At 36.9% G+C, this 16,149-nt stretch overlaps 1 protein-coding gene and 1 pseudogene across 13 annotated transcripts in view; both read right to left on the reverse strand.

Moving 5' to 3' along the window:
• The window catches only part of LOC309661250 (bifunctional heparan sulfate N-deacetylase/N-sulfotransferase 4), an 823,039-nt gene that overhangs the window by 114,439 nt on the left and 692,451 nt on the right, over positions 1-16,149 (reverse strand). The gene's annotated exons all lie outside the window — the stretch shown is intronic.
• On the reverse strand, positions 1,995-15,562 carry LOC309661298 (guanidinoacetate N-methyltransferase pseudogene; annotated as a pseudogene). Its single transcript has one exon. The product of its transcript is annotated as a guanidinoacetate N-methyltransferase pseudogene (transcript).

The following is a 16,149-nucleotide window of genomic DNA, read 5'->3' on the forward strand; positions in this document are numbered from 1 at the left end:
GAGACACATCCCTTTAATATTCTTGACCCTGCTGAAGGTCTACTTAGCTGCTTGAAGAGATCTAACACAAAGACTAAGCAAGTCTTCATTCACACTGTATAAAATGTGGTTGATTAAGCATTTTCATTGCTAACTTTTGGTACTCAGAAGTCCCACTTCATTGACAATCATTCAATATATATTTATTATGTATTATAATGTACTAGGAGCCATTTGTTGCAGAGGATGCAGCAGTGAACACAGACAGAAATCCCTGCCATAGGGAAGCTTATATTTTAGTGGGCGGAGACCAAGATTACACAAAAGAAATAGGTAAATTGTATATTATATTAGAAGGGCTAAGAGCTATTGGGAAAAATAAAGCAGAGAAAAGGAGAGGAATGAAGAGGTATGGGTTGCAATATTAAATAGATTATTCATGGAGAAGGTAATATTTTGAATCAAGGTCTAAAGTTGTAAGAGATTAAGCCATACAGATAACTTGGAGAAGATCATTCCAGGCAGAAGGACAGTACATACATTGTTGTGAGTTCAAAGAACCTCAGGTATTTTTGAGGAAGAATAAGAATTCAATTGCTTTTGGAGCAGCGTTAGCAAAGGGGGAGAGTAGCAAGAGATGATGTCAAGAGGTGGCACTGCTGCAAGTAGCCTTGTCAGTTATTTACTGAACAACTCCAGGGGGCACCATTCACATCGACTATGCTTTTACAGAGGTTGTATGATGCAGTATCACTGACAAGAAGGAATGGGTGCAGAGTATTTAAGTCCTTAATGTGCCACAATAAGGATGTTGGTATTTACCTTGAATGAGATGAGGAGCTACTGGAAAGTTTTGAACAGACGGATGATCTAGACTATCATTAAAAAAAAAAAAAAATTCTTCTGGCTGCTATGTTGAGAGCTGACTGAAAGGAAGTAAGGAGGAAAGTAGGAGCCAGTTACTAGGTTTTGGTAACAATCTAAGTGAGAGATAATGATAGCTTGGACCAGGGTGGGGACAATGTAACTGGTGAGAAGTGATTTTATTCTGGATATACTGTGAAGGTGGAGCCACAGAATTTGATGATAGATTGAATATGCAACATGAGACAAGGTGCTCAACTAGAAGGATAGAATTTCCATCAAGTGAGTCTGGAAAGTTTAAAAATTAAACAGGTTTGGGGGAGAAAGGACATATGTTTGAGATTAGACATTCAATTGGATGTCTCATGTCTTCCCATTCAATTGGGAAGTCAAATAAATAAGTTTAGCATTTAGAGGAGCAAGTTCAGCTGGAGAGCTGAAGTTCAGCTGGACAGCTCAACATATCAATTTTATTTAAAGTCATAAAACTCATTAAGATCACCAACAGAATGAATGTGTAAACAGAGAGAAGAGGAAGGCTAAGTCTTTGGGACAGATTAACATCAAGAAGGCAGAGAGAAGAGAAGAAAACCAGAAAATAAACTCAGAAAGAGTATTGCAAGTGAGATGGGAGGAATACCAGGAATTTCCAATGAGAACTAAGAATTGCCCATTGGGTTTAACACTGGATGTCCTTTAATGAACTGGAAAAGAGAAGATCTGGTGGAGTGGTGAAGGGCAAGAAAATCAGAGTGGATTTAAGAGAGACTAGAGGGAGGTGAAATGGTGAAAGCGAGTATAACAACGATTTTAAGAAGTTTTGCTAAAATGAAGAGTCAAGAAATGGTGCTGTAGTTGGAGAAACAACATAAGCACAGGACTATCTAAAGATGGGAGAAATAGCTGTATGTTTATAGAAACGGTAATGATTTAGAAGACAGGGGAGAACTGCTGGAATTGCAGTTTTTTATATATATAATTTACAAATATAATTATATATATATAATTTATATATAATTTTATTATATATAATTTATATATATAATTTATATATATAATTTTATTATATATAATTTATATATATAAATTATATATATATATTTAAAATTTTCTGATTGGCCAACCCCAGCGTTAGTGTTTATTTCAGAAGGAAGGTAGTGGTAATCCCGTTGCAGAGGCTAGGGAAGCTTGCTGATGTCACGCAGCTGGCGTGGGTCTGGGCTCGGCTGAGAGGCCAGAGCCTGCACTCCCGGCCACTAAGCTGCTGAGTAGGGTCGTGGGAGTTGCGAGTACCTGAAGCCCGGAGTCCCCAGGGCTTTGTGGGCGCTGAGCGGGTGGGCCCAGTGGCCTCAGTGCTTGGTGACCGGGCGTAGTCATCCACCGGAAGTGGTGAGAGCGGTAGTCGGCCGTGACCTGTGTGAGGACGTTCTCCCGCCTGAAGCCCGCCTTCAGCAGGGCGGACACCTGCGTCTCTTGGAACACGGTGGTGACGTCTGAGTAGTACTTGGACTTCATCCGCTCCCCCAGGCGGTGAGGTTGCAGGAGGTGAGGACGCTCCCCGGCTTCAGCAGGCGGAAGCGCATGGTCCCTAATGCGGTTGAACTGGTGTGTGTGCCAGGTCCCCTCAGACAGCGGGTACGTGTCGTACAGGATCCCATCAAAGTGACTGTCTGGCAGGGTGGGCGCCACCTTCTCCCACAGGCCTTTCGAGGGAACCACCATGCGGGGAGGCCGCTGGGCCGAGTCCTGGAGCCGCTGGAAGACTCCGTCGTTGCATTCAACGATCCAGTGCTCGTCGATGGGGGCCTCCTGCACCTTCGTAGCTGCCATGGCCGCGCCGAAGCCCGCCTCCAGAGCTGCCATGGCCGCGCCGAAGCCCACCTCCAGGACCTGGCCCCTTCTGGAGGCGGCGGCGGCCGCCAGCGCTTGCAGGGTGGGGTCTCGCAGCTCTCCATCGCCAGCTCGCCCAGGATCTGCACGTGCGTAACCGGCCCTGCGCAAAGACGCGGGTCGCGGCGCAGGCGCTGGTGCTGCGCGCCGCCCAAGCTCTGGATACGCAGGGCCAGGTCCCTGCCGGGCCTTCTGGGCGGGGCCTGGAATGATATTCTCGAACAGTTGGGAAGGGACGTGATTGAGTGCAAAAGGACAGAATCTGGTCTTTGCATTTCTAGCTCTTTTATTAGTTGTTTCAAGACAGAAACCAGGATTGTGTGCTGCCCTCACAGCATGCCAAGCCACGACATATATTTAGGTCACTGTTAACACAGTTTATGGTAATAAGGGGTACCTACATATTCAGAAAGATTGTACTAAATAATTAGGACCACTTGAGTAACTAGCTATGAAGATTATAATTTTTATGGTTTTTTTTTTCTGTATAGACATGCTCACGTTTCAAATTAAAATCAAACCTATTATTATATTTACATTTTGTTATCACCACGTTGAAATAGTAGTTGTAGTAATGGGGCCATGTGGAAGTTCTCTTTCAATTGCTTGACTTTTTTTTTTTTTTTTTTTTTCAGTGAAATAAGAAACTCTTCAGTTGAGAATGAAGATGGGGCAAGACGTGTAGTAGTTTGCAGAAAGAGACGGTATGAAACACTGATCCAGGAGAGTAAGATTGTGAACAAAATAAAGACTTGCTGTGTAACTTCTGGGCAGTATTGAGCTCCACTTGAGGTCTGTGGTCATGGTTTTAAAGTGAGAACAGTTAAGTGTTGATCCTAGCCACATTAATTTTCAGGGGTACAGGCGTGGACTAGGTAGAGATTTGGATTTAAAAGGAGTTGAGACTTTGCAAGGGAGTTTGATGAACCAAGAAATGTATAGGAGTTCAGGGAGGATTCAAGGGAATGCTTATAATGATGGGTTCTTGAGAAAAGCTTAATAAAGAGGAAAGCAAAGACCTGTGAAGAGTTAGGGGCAGCAAAGATGTGATATCAGGCTATCTCAGGAAATACTAGATCTGCATTTTGGTACCTTTCTCTTCATTGTTGCCTCTGCTGCATGGAAAGATCTAGTTCTAGATGTAAGTGACAAGAGAGATGACACCAGATAGTAAATATTTAGAGCTTCTAACAATGCCTTTAACCTGGAAGGAATAACATTCAAGATTCTTCGTAAATGTGTTAAGAGATGGAAACAAGAATAGTATGATCCATTCCATTATGATATCATTTCTATAGTTACTATAAGCAGAAACGTGCAAAAAGAAGGTATTCAAAATAATTTTGCTTAATACAAATCACAGCATTTTCACAATACGTTCATTTGTAATTTTATCTCAAGTAAATAATGTAACTAATTTACCTTCCCATATATTTCCATTCTTAGTACTTCAAATATCTATACACAGCAAGTATAAAATAATTTTTAAAAAATCTTCTACCTGATTGCCTATGTTCATGAAATAAAGCACTGGTTTAGGTGAAATGGCTAGGGGTGTGTGTGTGTGTGTGTGTGGTAGACAAGTTGAGGAGGGTAACTTGTCCTTTTTGAAACTGGCTGGAATGTCCTTCATTTTTAAATTTTGCTCACATTTCCTAACTTTTTGGATGCTTCCACAATTATATAGCTGATGGTTTAGAATCATTAATTTAAACGCATCACTTTGCAGAAATAGATTTGCATAAACTATTACTCTGAGCAATGGAATATATTTCTAATATTATTTTTGAGTCAAGCTGAGATTTCCCTTAGGAGTCATTTTTCCCCTTAATGCCAGCTTAATGCATTTATGGAAAAATGCTTTAAACATTTGGTGTAGGAATGAGACATCCCTCTGGTTGTAAATTTTCTCCCCCACCTCCAAAATACAAAGTGTTATTACATGTTGTCCTCTGTGGCATCCTGTGCCTTCTCTAAGAGTTAAAATAATTCCCATCTGTGATTGTTTCCAATTTTGTGGAAACTTTACTACCATGTGAAATAAATTTCATCAGACAAAAAGTAAGCTTATGTTAATAAATGGTACGTATATAATAAAAAAACTTAAATAAATTATGATGACTTAAGTAACTGCCTATAAAGATGGTTAAATTACTATATTTTTCTGTAGACATGTCATACCAAATATTATATTTCCATGTTGTTATCGTCATGTTAAAGTGGCATCATATTTGGAAATCAAACTTTCAATACAGTTTTCATCTCAAAACAACTCCAGTTCAAGCCCTTCAGTTCTCCTATATTATTAACCAGCTTTAACGCTCTCCACTGTCAACAGGTTTGAAAACAATTTCTCATATTCTCATATTGCTCAGGTTACTGCAGAAGTGACTGCAGGGAACTGAAGTGTTGACTCTGAAGAGATAATCACAGAATGATGAAAATGTTCAGCCCCTACAGATAAAGCATAAAAGAAACTATCTAGCTGAATTTTTCAAATTGAAAAACAAAAAGAAAGAAAATGAAAAACTTGTGATAACTACTGCTTTTGATGGATTAGCCAATTTGAATAGGGTATACTCAATAGAGCAGGAGTTAAATTTTTTTAAAAATCTTGCAAACCTTGGCTTTTGATTAGCTCACAATCATTTATTAATTAAAAACAAGCTTGGTCATTGATGCAATAAAATGAAAATCTGTCAGTGAAAGTTAATTATGCTATTATTAAGCATTCTAAGAATTCACTCACAAAACTGCTATCTAATAAATGATAATTAGGCATAAAATTTTCACTATCAACACTTCTTAAAAAGTGTTAGGCCATGTTTAGGGTATTCTATATAAATATTCCTTCGAAGGGTCTACAAATTTTAGACAATGGGGCAGTTTGGATGTAGGCAAATCTCAAAACAGCTTAAGAGAAAAAATGCAATGGAAAAGCACTGGATAGGAAATGGTCAAACTTTGCATCAGAAAAACAAGAAACAGTGGATTGAGAAAAAGAAAGTGCTTATTTTTCTTGAGTAATTGGAAATCCAGAGATGAGTGGTTGGTTCAGAAGTTCAAGAATGCCAGAAGTGAGGTCTCTGATTCTCTTGGCCTTTCCTTCATGTTTTAGATGAATGTCTTAGTTCCAGCCAATAGGACCACATACTAGGCAAGAGAAAGGAACAAAGGCAAAGTGCAGAAGGGCAAACATCAGCCATCTCTAACCTGCTTTCCTGGAGATTTCCTGGAAGTTCCATACCATGACTTACTTTTATATCTAATTGGCCAGAACTATGTTAAATGCTCTCTACCTGAAATAAAAGCTGAAAAATCCGTCCTCTAGCTAGACATTTTGGCTCCACAAGCAAACTTTGGCTTTATTCACTAGGAAGAGTGTGAAAAATGGGTACTGAGTATGCATTTAGAAGTGATGACCAAGTATTAATCTGTACCCTACCAGAATGTAGAAATAAGAATTCTCATGCCTTGTTGCTAAGCAGCCCACTTCCTAATCTTATGTATAAAAGGCACATAAGAGTCCTGATCTAGGAGGTAAACAGGAGAGCAGTAGATGAGAATACATTAATTAGGGGAGGTGATATGAGAATCTGGAGACCAGGAATTTCAGAAGGTAGAATTCTAAGCAAATGTGATCAGAACAGTTGGATTTAGGGTCCCTGAGGCCCTAAAACCTAGGGGAAAAGTTCCTGCATATTCTGGCTCCACATGAACTACACGGGCTCATTTTCTCTTAATTCCCAACTCAAAGCCTCTTCTGACACCAAATCAATTTCTTCTTCTTTTCTTCAATATTTTATGCTCCTTTTGGAGATTCATAAGGGCAAGAATTATCAGAAATGTATTTTATGTTCCACAAATTTCATATTTCTAAGGACACAGCAAGTTACCGATAATCATTATGGATAGATGTACATTAATTAGGGATTCATGAAATACTGTCCATTATTATGATTCCAATTTGACATACCTTCCTCTGCATCTTTATAGGTCAAAGTGTGTAGGTCAAAGTTTGGAAGACTTTTTCTCTAAAGGGCTATGTAGGAAATATTTTAGGCTTCGCCAGCAACATAATGTCTCTGTCACATGTTTTTCTTTGTTTACTTGATTTTTACAACCGTTTACAAATGTAAAACCAACTCTTAGCAGACCAGCCATAACAAAACAGGCTGCAGCTAAATCCCACAGGCAGTGGTTTCCTGACCCACAGATAGGTTGTTGCTGATGCAATATATATTGATATATATTTTGTCGCAAGAGTGGAACACGGTGTTTTGGGCACTAGCCTGTGCCCTTTCTCATACTGCTCCCTCTGCTTGGATGCCCTGCTCCTGCCTTCTGCCTCAAGCACACCTACTCGTTTTTCACAAGTGTTGTTATCTCAATTGTCTGTCCCGTTTATTATTTTTCTTCCTCTTATAACTAACCCGCGTCTCCTTTGTGGCTGTGCTGGGCTCTGTACCTGTCTCTCCAAAACCCAAAATGCTGTTTTGTTAAACTGAAGTTAAACCCCAAGAATAAGCAGCATCTCATTCATTTTTGCATCTTTGGTGTCAAGTAAAGTGCTTAGTAGATAATACACATTCATTAATTATCTGCTGAGGAGAGGAAGGAAGGAAAAGAGGGAGAAAGAAAGGGAAGAAAGAAGAAAGAAATGAACAAACGAAAGACGGGAGTTACTTTTTCACAATGGAGGAAGTATCTGAAAATTTTTGGACATAATTGGAAAGCAATAACTTCAAAGATTCAAGAGTTCACATATACATGGATCAACTTTTTTTTTATATTTCGCTTATTTTCTTTAAAAACACAACTTTTATCATCAATGTTCCTTTTTCCTGGAATGTTTGGTAAGATATTGGTCTCTTTGAATCACTAAAAATTAGTGACCACATTCAGTATTGAATGATGGATAGATGGAGGACTGCAAAGCAAATTAGCCTATCTTGTATCTGTTCCCAATTTGCATATTACATTACCTTGAAAAAGTCACTTGGTGGTTTTACAATCATCATCAACCTCTTATTTCAAAAGGAATGATCACATGCTTCCTGAAGAAATACGGTAAAAATGATGGTAGCCATGATGATGATGATGACGACAAACACTTTTTGAAAGACTTACGTGCCAAGCGCTTAGCTAAGCGTTATACACATATGAACATGTACACACATCACCTAAACCTCGTAAAAACCTATGTGGTAGAAACAACTATCATCTCCAGTTTACACATTGATAATTAAAGCACTGGAATTTTAAGTCATTTGCTAAGGGCACCCATCTAGTAATTGGCAAAGAAGCAATTTGAACCAAGATACATCTGAAGTTAAACACATGAACTTAATACTCAGGGCAATTAGGCTGTGTCACACACAGGGTAAACTCACGTCATAAAAGGTTTTTATGTATAAAAATAGTTAAGGTTTTGTTTTCTGCAGAGGAACATGAATTTTTCTTTTGTATTTTGTGCACAGTTTATTGCTCTGTATTATATAAATATAACTTAATATTTAGAGGAAATATTTATTTACCTTAAACCAAGTAAATTAAATATTAATAACTACTTTAAGCAGTTATCAGCTTACCTCCTAGGGGGAAATCTTTGTTGCAATTGTTATATGTGTCAGCACTTGAAAAGAATTGGAGCTCCTCTAGTTAATCTTAAAATATTATTTAAATGCATAAAAACCATAAAGCAGAAAGAATGACTTTCAAGACTTTATACTTACTAAAAATAATGATAACAAGGTATCCAGAACAGACAGGTGCAAACCTTGGTAGATTCATATCAATGCATCTGAGTAATATAAATAGTTCATTTCCTTCAATTATTGCTGCCCAATATTAAAGTGCATTTTGTAGGTAGCATTTATTCCTTTGAGATTAAACATGTTCAGGAAAAAAATAGCTACTATACAGAAAAAAGATGCTGCAGCTAAAATAGGGATTTGGGGGATGAGGGTGTCCGATGGTGCCCTCTGCTAAAAAAATCAAATAGATAAATATGTATTGTAGAAATTTTCCGTCTAAGGGAAATTCTTTTATCTACCCGTCAATACCAGACTGGCAAATCAAGGACTGACCATGATACAGCACATGACAAGAAAAGCCATTTTTTTCTCTAAATCCATTACTAAGCAGTATGAATATTAATAGCTAATGAAAAACCAATCCTAATTTCCAGGCAAAAAGTTTATCCTATTCTTCATGTCCTAGGTTTGGTGAAAAACAGAAATTGAGAACTTTAGTGACTGCTTGAATAAACTAGCTAAGAACTTTATTAAACAATATCATCCTACTTGTAAAAAGGCCAAAAACCTATACCTATCTGCTGTCAACGGGTAGCTGAAAGGGAAATCAAAATATTTTCACTTGTTACACAATACATTGATAATTATGCCATTAATACACGAAATTTTCCATATTAATCTTTGAAATTTTATACAATAACATCTACTTCTCTCAATACAGAAGAAAGGTCTGGGTTCTTCAACTATTATTCAACTTTGCAGAAGTCACATATATTACCTTAATTACCTGGACTACGGTTAACAAAAGGCCATTAGAATAACCGGGCACACAAGTTGGTTCATTTTACCTTGGGAAGATACTGTCTGGTTCTCCCACAGATCATCAGCTCTTGCTTGGGGTGTTGTATGGTGCAATTGAGAGCACTGAATTAGGAACCACGAGGCAGAGTGTGAGTTCTCTGTGTGACCAAGTACAAGTCACTTATGAGCTCAGTTTTTTCATTTGTGAAATTGAGAGCTTTCATTATCACTTTAGCAACAAACCTAAGAAGCCTACTCTACCTGATTTCCAAGCTCAGGGCAATTCAGATTCACATAATTTTACAGATATCAGGGGCTTCAGTGGTCATCTAGTTTGACCACTTCATGTTACTGAAATGGGAATCTGGCTACTAGGCCCAGATAACATGACAATGGCTAGAAGAGAAAGCTACCAACATTACAAACAATAGACTGGAAAACTAGAAAAAGTAGACACAAGAATTCAAAAATTCTACGAACATAGTTTAGGAGCAAATAATCCACATAATCACAGCTGACTCTGAGAGCACAGCAGGAAGAGAGTACAGTAAAATCATTTGTATTAACATGAAAACCTTTAGCCGTCGTGAAAAATGTGTCTTGATGCTTAGTACACATTTACCATTTTAAAAGTGGTAAGTTATGTATTTTAAAAGGTTACTCTCTGAAATGCTTAAAACAATAAAGCACTCAAATGCTGAAGATTTTCAGTGACGAATGAATAGCTCACTTATTGTAACACAATATTTCATCTTGATATAGCATATATTAAAGGTTGAATCTATAGGTGTGCAATTTTTCACGCAAAGTTTTATTCACTTTTATTGTAAATAAAACACAAGAATATTAACAGGAAGGTACAAAGGACTGTGATATTTCAATACTGTCACAGAAAAGGAATATGGTAATGGATAAACTGTGTCTGTGAACAATAGTTTCGAACAAGAGATGAGAAATATATGCATATATAATATAAAAAGAAAAAAATTAACAGACATAATGATGAAGGGATATCTCTACTGACCACATGGATATATGGAAATACTTTTAAACTGTTGGAAAAGGCCGTCTATAAATAAACGTTCTATATTCAGTAACAAAATCATTTAAATGCTCATATAAATGAGCTTCAAGTTTGCTGGCTGGTATCCTATAATCATCCCACTGTGATTTTATTATTTTCTTCTTTCCGAACACCATTTTGCTCATCATACGTTTCCAATAAGTAGAATTAAATATATTCAAGATCATACAAATATTCCATTTACTAAACATTTAGCAAATTTTCACTGCTCTGTCTTCCAAGGAAATGCCATTAATATTTGATTTCATTATTTAATGCTTTTTCAAGCTTAAAAATATATTTTGCCTGTTTCAGGATTAAAAACTGATACAAAAAAATTGTTTCCAAAAATATAGTGGGTTTTAATTTGAAAACCCAGTCTAGAAATTCTAGCTTATCAGGGGACATTACCAGCAATTACAGCTGCATTTCTATCACAGGGCTTAAATCTAAAAGTAGCATGGCAACTTTGGTATGGAGAATTAGGATAGTGGATTACACAGAGTGAAGTATATGAAAAACGAAGTAAAATAAAAGTGGTCCCATCCTTAAGGAGCAAGGAAAAGGGAAAATGGAAGATAAGACTAGAACACAGGCAATTTACTTTTAGGTAAAAGAGACAAAGGCAGTACTTTCTTCTCTCTCTTCAACTTCTTTTTGGTACTGGCAAAGATAACTTTTGAATGAACACAAGATGATGTCACTAAAATATTCTTTAACCCATGCCCTTCTAATTTGCTCTTAAGAGTGTGTATACGGTGTAGAAAATGGGAGGTAAGGAAATGCTCCTCCAAATTCAAGAACCCCAGAGCCTGGATGACATTAGGTTAGCAGTGACTTGTAGAAAGAGTAGGAGAAACTTGGGGTCAAAACCAGAGTCACCAAACTGGGAGGAGGAGCACAACACAAGTGTGATAACTGTGAAAAACAACAGTCATCATCAAGGACTGCATGAAGGGAGGCACACTGGAGACTTTCAAGTATCATTCATTAAAAAATGAGATGGGAGCATATAATACACAATATAAGGGGCCGGATGCTAGGGCCTTGCGGGCTATTTTAAAGTAGTCTGAAGGGCTTTGAGACAAAATGTGACAGAATCTGAATTACATGTTAACAAGATCATTGTAGTTGCTTTGATAAGAATAGACTCAACAGGGCCAAGAATGGAACTGGAGACCAGTGAAGAGGCTATTGAAACAAATTAGTCAAGAAATGATGATAGATAAAAGCCCTTTCATTTTTCAAAGTCAAGTGATAAATATATAATAGTAAAGATGTCTTCTGTCTAAACAAATTGTCTAGAACTATAGTTAAAGCTGAGTAATTTTTTATTAAATCAAAATAGTTGGAAAGTCCTCCTTTATTCTCCAATTCAAAACATGATTCATTTAGAGATATGCAGAGATGGGTAATAGCTCTTCTTGGGTACATATTTTGCAACTAGACTTTTAACTTTTATTATATCAATAGGACAGTAATATGAAAATACTCTAATAAGGACATACATTTGAAATATCTATAGTCTTTTAAGAGACTATCAGCAAGACACTGCATGAAAAAATATTCACGAGCCTTCATTTAAAATAGTCTATGTCCAGCTTAAAAAAAAAAAAAAAGAAATGATGATAGAATTCAGACATCTGGAATGGTGCTGTGAGGAGCTCAGTGGTCCCTTTTCCAGCAAAACAACCATAACTGGTAGAAATTATTTTTTTAAAAAAACCAAGCATTTAAAATCTCTGGAAAATGAACTGAGAAGATACAGCAAAGAAATATTTATTCAAGAAATCTACTAAGATTGGTAAGAACAGTGAAAGTGTGTAGCATTTGAGCCATGGCCCACCCCTTTCCCCACTTGCTCCAGTTTAAAGTGGCAAAATCCCTACCCACGTTGGGTGCAGCCAAGAACACAGGGGGTACCTCTCCTCCTCAAGGTAGCCACACTCGCAGAGCAGAAACTGTACCCCAGATTCAGACCAAGAATACTGGAACCATGATTTATCCTGGCTCCAGCTGAATTGTAGGGTGGTAGTTCTAAGCCAGGAGAGGCAAGCTGAGAGGACCAGAGGCTACTATCTCAACCCAGCACCCTGATCATAAATCTGGGTATTGCTCTGTGAGAAGGGGGCCATTATCTCCACCCTCAGCTCTGGAGCATTGGTGCAGAGATTTTGCCCAGGGTAGGAGGCAGATCATAAGAAGAGAGAGTTCCTAAGTTCTCTCAAAGGGAACTGACTTTTTTTGGGACAGAGAGTTAAGAAGTTCAAACCTAAGGTCACTCTTGAAAACAAATGATGATTTTGATAATAAGCAATTAAGAGGAGGTTGTTTTTATTTTAATTAAGATTAACAACAAGCTGATAATAGACCAAACAAAAGTTTACTAGACAGAATCAGGGAAAGAGACAGCTCAGGTTACTCCTGGAGTCATAAAAAGCCTCATATACTGGCTTCAAAGACTACTGTGAAAAGGGCCACATTTTAGTGGTTCAGACTATGGCACAATTTGCATCCTAGGGCATTGTCAAAAACAATAAAGCATATTGTTGGTAATTACTGTAGGTTCATATCTGGCTAACTTTTATACCTGGCTAGCTGTCTACCGCAGGCAGACAGCTTAATAGAGACATCAGGAAAAGACGCAAAGGCAACCTTACTAAAAATACTGTTATGCCAGAGTGACTGTGCTGCCTCTGAGGCGTAGCGTTGAGGCTACACACTGCAGGGGAAAGAGTCTCCACTTCAATTCCCCACTCATATACTAAACAGATAAACACCTGAGTCAATAACAACAACAACAACAAAACCCTGGAGACTGGGGGAGGGAATCAATATCAAGAGTGCTACAAACATTATTTAAAATGTCCAGTTTTAAGCAGAAAATTACAAGATATGCAAAGAAACTGGAAGGGTGACCTATAGACAGGACAATAAAGTAAGCAATGCAAACTGCCTTTAAAGGGCCCAGATGCCAGACTTAGTAGACAAAGATTTCAAATGTATTCTAAGAACTGAAACAAACCATACTTCCAGATGTAAAGGAATATATAACAGTGACTCATCAAATAGATCATATCAATAAAAAGACAGAAATTATTAAAAAAGAATCAAGTGGAAATCCTGCAATTGAAAAGTACAATTACTGAAATGAAAAATTTATTAGAGAGGTTCAACAGTACATTAGAGCTGGCAGAAGAAAGATCCCATGAACTTAAAGATAGATCTACAGAGATTATGCAGTCTGAAGAACAGAGAGGAAAAAAATAAGAAAATTCAATAGAATCTCAGAGAAATGTAGGACACTGTTAAGTGCATCAGTATATTTGGTTATTACCTTAACACCACAACCAGACAAAGATATCATAATAAAAGAAAAATACAGATGAATATCCTTATGAATATAGATGCAAAACCCTCAACAAAACACTAGCAGTTAAATTCAACAACATATGAAAAGCATTATACAGCATGGCCAATGGGATTTATCACACACACGTAAGGTTGGTTTCACATCTAAAAATCAATTAATGTAATATACTATAACAATAAAAAAAGAAAAAAAAAAACATAATCAACTGGATAGACACCCCCCCCAAAAAAAAATCATGTGACAAATCCAACAGCCTTTTATGATAAAAATACTCAACTGAGTAGGAATAGACAGAAAAATTCAACTTGATAATGAGTATCTATAAAAAGCCCACAATTAAGATCATGCTTAATGGTGAAGGACTGGATGCTTCCCTCCTAAGATCAGGAATAAGACAAGGATATTTGCTCTTACCATTTCTATTTAACATTATATTCCAGGTTCTAGTCAGGAAAATTAGACAATAAAATGAAATAAACTGTATCCAAACTGGAGAAGAAGTAAAACTATCTTTGTTTACATATAACAGGATCTTGCATATAGACTATCCTGAGGAATCCATTAAAAAAACCTTTAGAACTAATAAATGAGTACAGCAAATTTGAAAGTAACAAGGTCCATATACAAAAATCAATTGTACTTCTATGCATAAAAGTGAACAATGTGAAAATGAAATTAATAAAAAATTCCATTCACAGTAGCATTAAAAAGAATACAATACTTAGGATTATTTTTAATAAAAGCAGTGCAAAACATAGACCCTGAAAATTATAAAATATTGTTGGAGAAATTAAAGACCACCTAAATAAATGGAAAAACAGCCCATGTTTATGTATCAGAAGAGCTAATGTTGTTAAGATGACAATATTTCCCAAATTGATCTGTGGATTCAAAGCTATCCTTATCAAAATCCCAGCTGGCCATTGTGCAGAAATTGATAAGCTGATCCTACAATTCACATGGTAATTTCAAAGAGCTTCAAAGAACCAAAACAATCTGCATGTTGTGAGTTGCCCTCTAGAGTGGCCCACATGGTGAGGAACTGAGGGTGGACCCAGGCAACAACTGAGGAGAAACTCAGGTCCATAGTCTAACAATCCATGAGGAACTGAATCTTGTCAACAACCATGTGAGTGAGCTTCAGAGCTGGTCCACCCTCTAGTTGAGCCTTGAAATGACTGCTGCCCCAGCTGACACCTTGGTTGAAGTCTTCAAGAGATCCTGAACTGCAGGATCCAGTCAAGTCATATTCAACTTTCTGACCTACACAAACTGTTAGATATCAGTGTGTGTTGTTTTAAGTTGTTAAGTCTTGGGCTAATTTGTTATGAAGCAATAGATGACAAATACACTCAATTACCAAAGTATTTTACATGGATATTTGTACCACAAGGGTGTGTATTCTGAAGGATCCCTCAAGAACTCATGCAATTGCTGAAAATATTTTAAACTTTTCTTTGCCTGGATGCTTTGCTTCTTTATATTTTATCTAAATCCATGTTCATGTAAATGTCCACTCTGTTGAGTGTACAGACTACCTTATACATCATTGAACCTCCAAAATACACTATTTGCTCCATAGTAAACTTTCATCAAATCAATATTTGTTCACAGTTTTACTTTTGATTAAATATTATTACCTTCTCTACATTTCCTACTGTTGAAATACGTTATTAGTTGTAATTATCAGGGTTTTTTGACATCTGGTATTTGATGTACAGCATAAGGCTACATACTGCATCATTTAGTAAACACAGAGGCTTAGCAGCTATTGAAAGGCAGCTCTCCCTCTGTTTTATTTCATTGTGCCATTAATTCCACTATCATACTCCTTTATTTTTTAATTGAAATATCTACATAGCTGATTTAGTGTGCAGGTCATTACGACACAAAGATTGTTCATAGTTGCTCTTTGAACAGTTTGGGTTTTTATGAGAACAATTTAAATGTCAGAATTTTTCGTATCAGGGATATTGTGTCTTATTATGAAAAAAAGTTATATAGAGTTCATAAATACGTGTAGTGTTTTAAAAGCAGATTTAAAAACTTGTGCCTTTATTTCAAGAATCCTTTACTTATTTACTTATGAATAAGGTTTCCAAATGTTTGATAAAATGTCAAAAAGAACCTCACAGCATTTTTGAAAAGTTACCACTGAAGACGGAAAGTGCTCTTTTTCCCTTCGGGATGTTTTTGGCCTGCTACTATTAGTGAACTGAAAAGCTCCACTCATTTGGAAATTTTAATGAAGCTATATACAAAACTTATAATAACAAACCACCGTTTCTTACTTTTCCCCACAAATCTATTGTGAAATAAAAATAAATAATTCGGGTTTATGCTACAGGCATTCTCTCTGTGTTTGAGAAGGAGATGTGGGTTAAGCCAGGAATGATTTTTGGTAGCTTTTTCATCAAGCATTT

Source organism: Balaenoptera physalus, assembly GCF_965194825.1.
Source record: "Balaenoptera physalus genome assembly, chromosome: 5".
Taxonomy (NCBI): domain Eukaryota; kingdom Metazoa; phylum Chordata; class Mammalia; order Artiodactyla; family Balaenopteridae; genus Balaenoptera; species Balaenoptera physalus.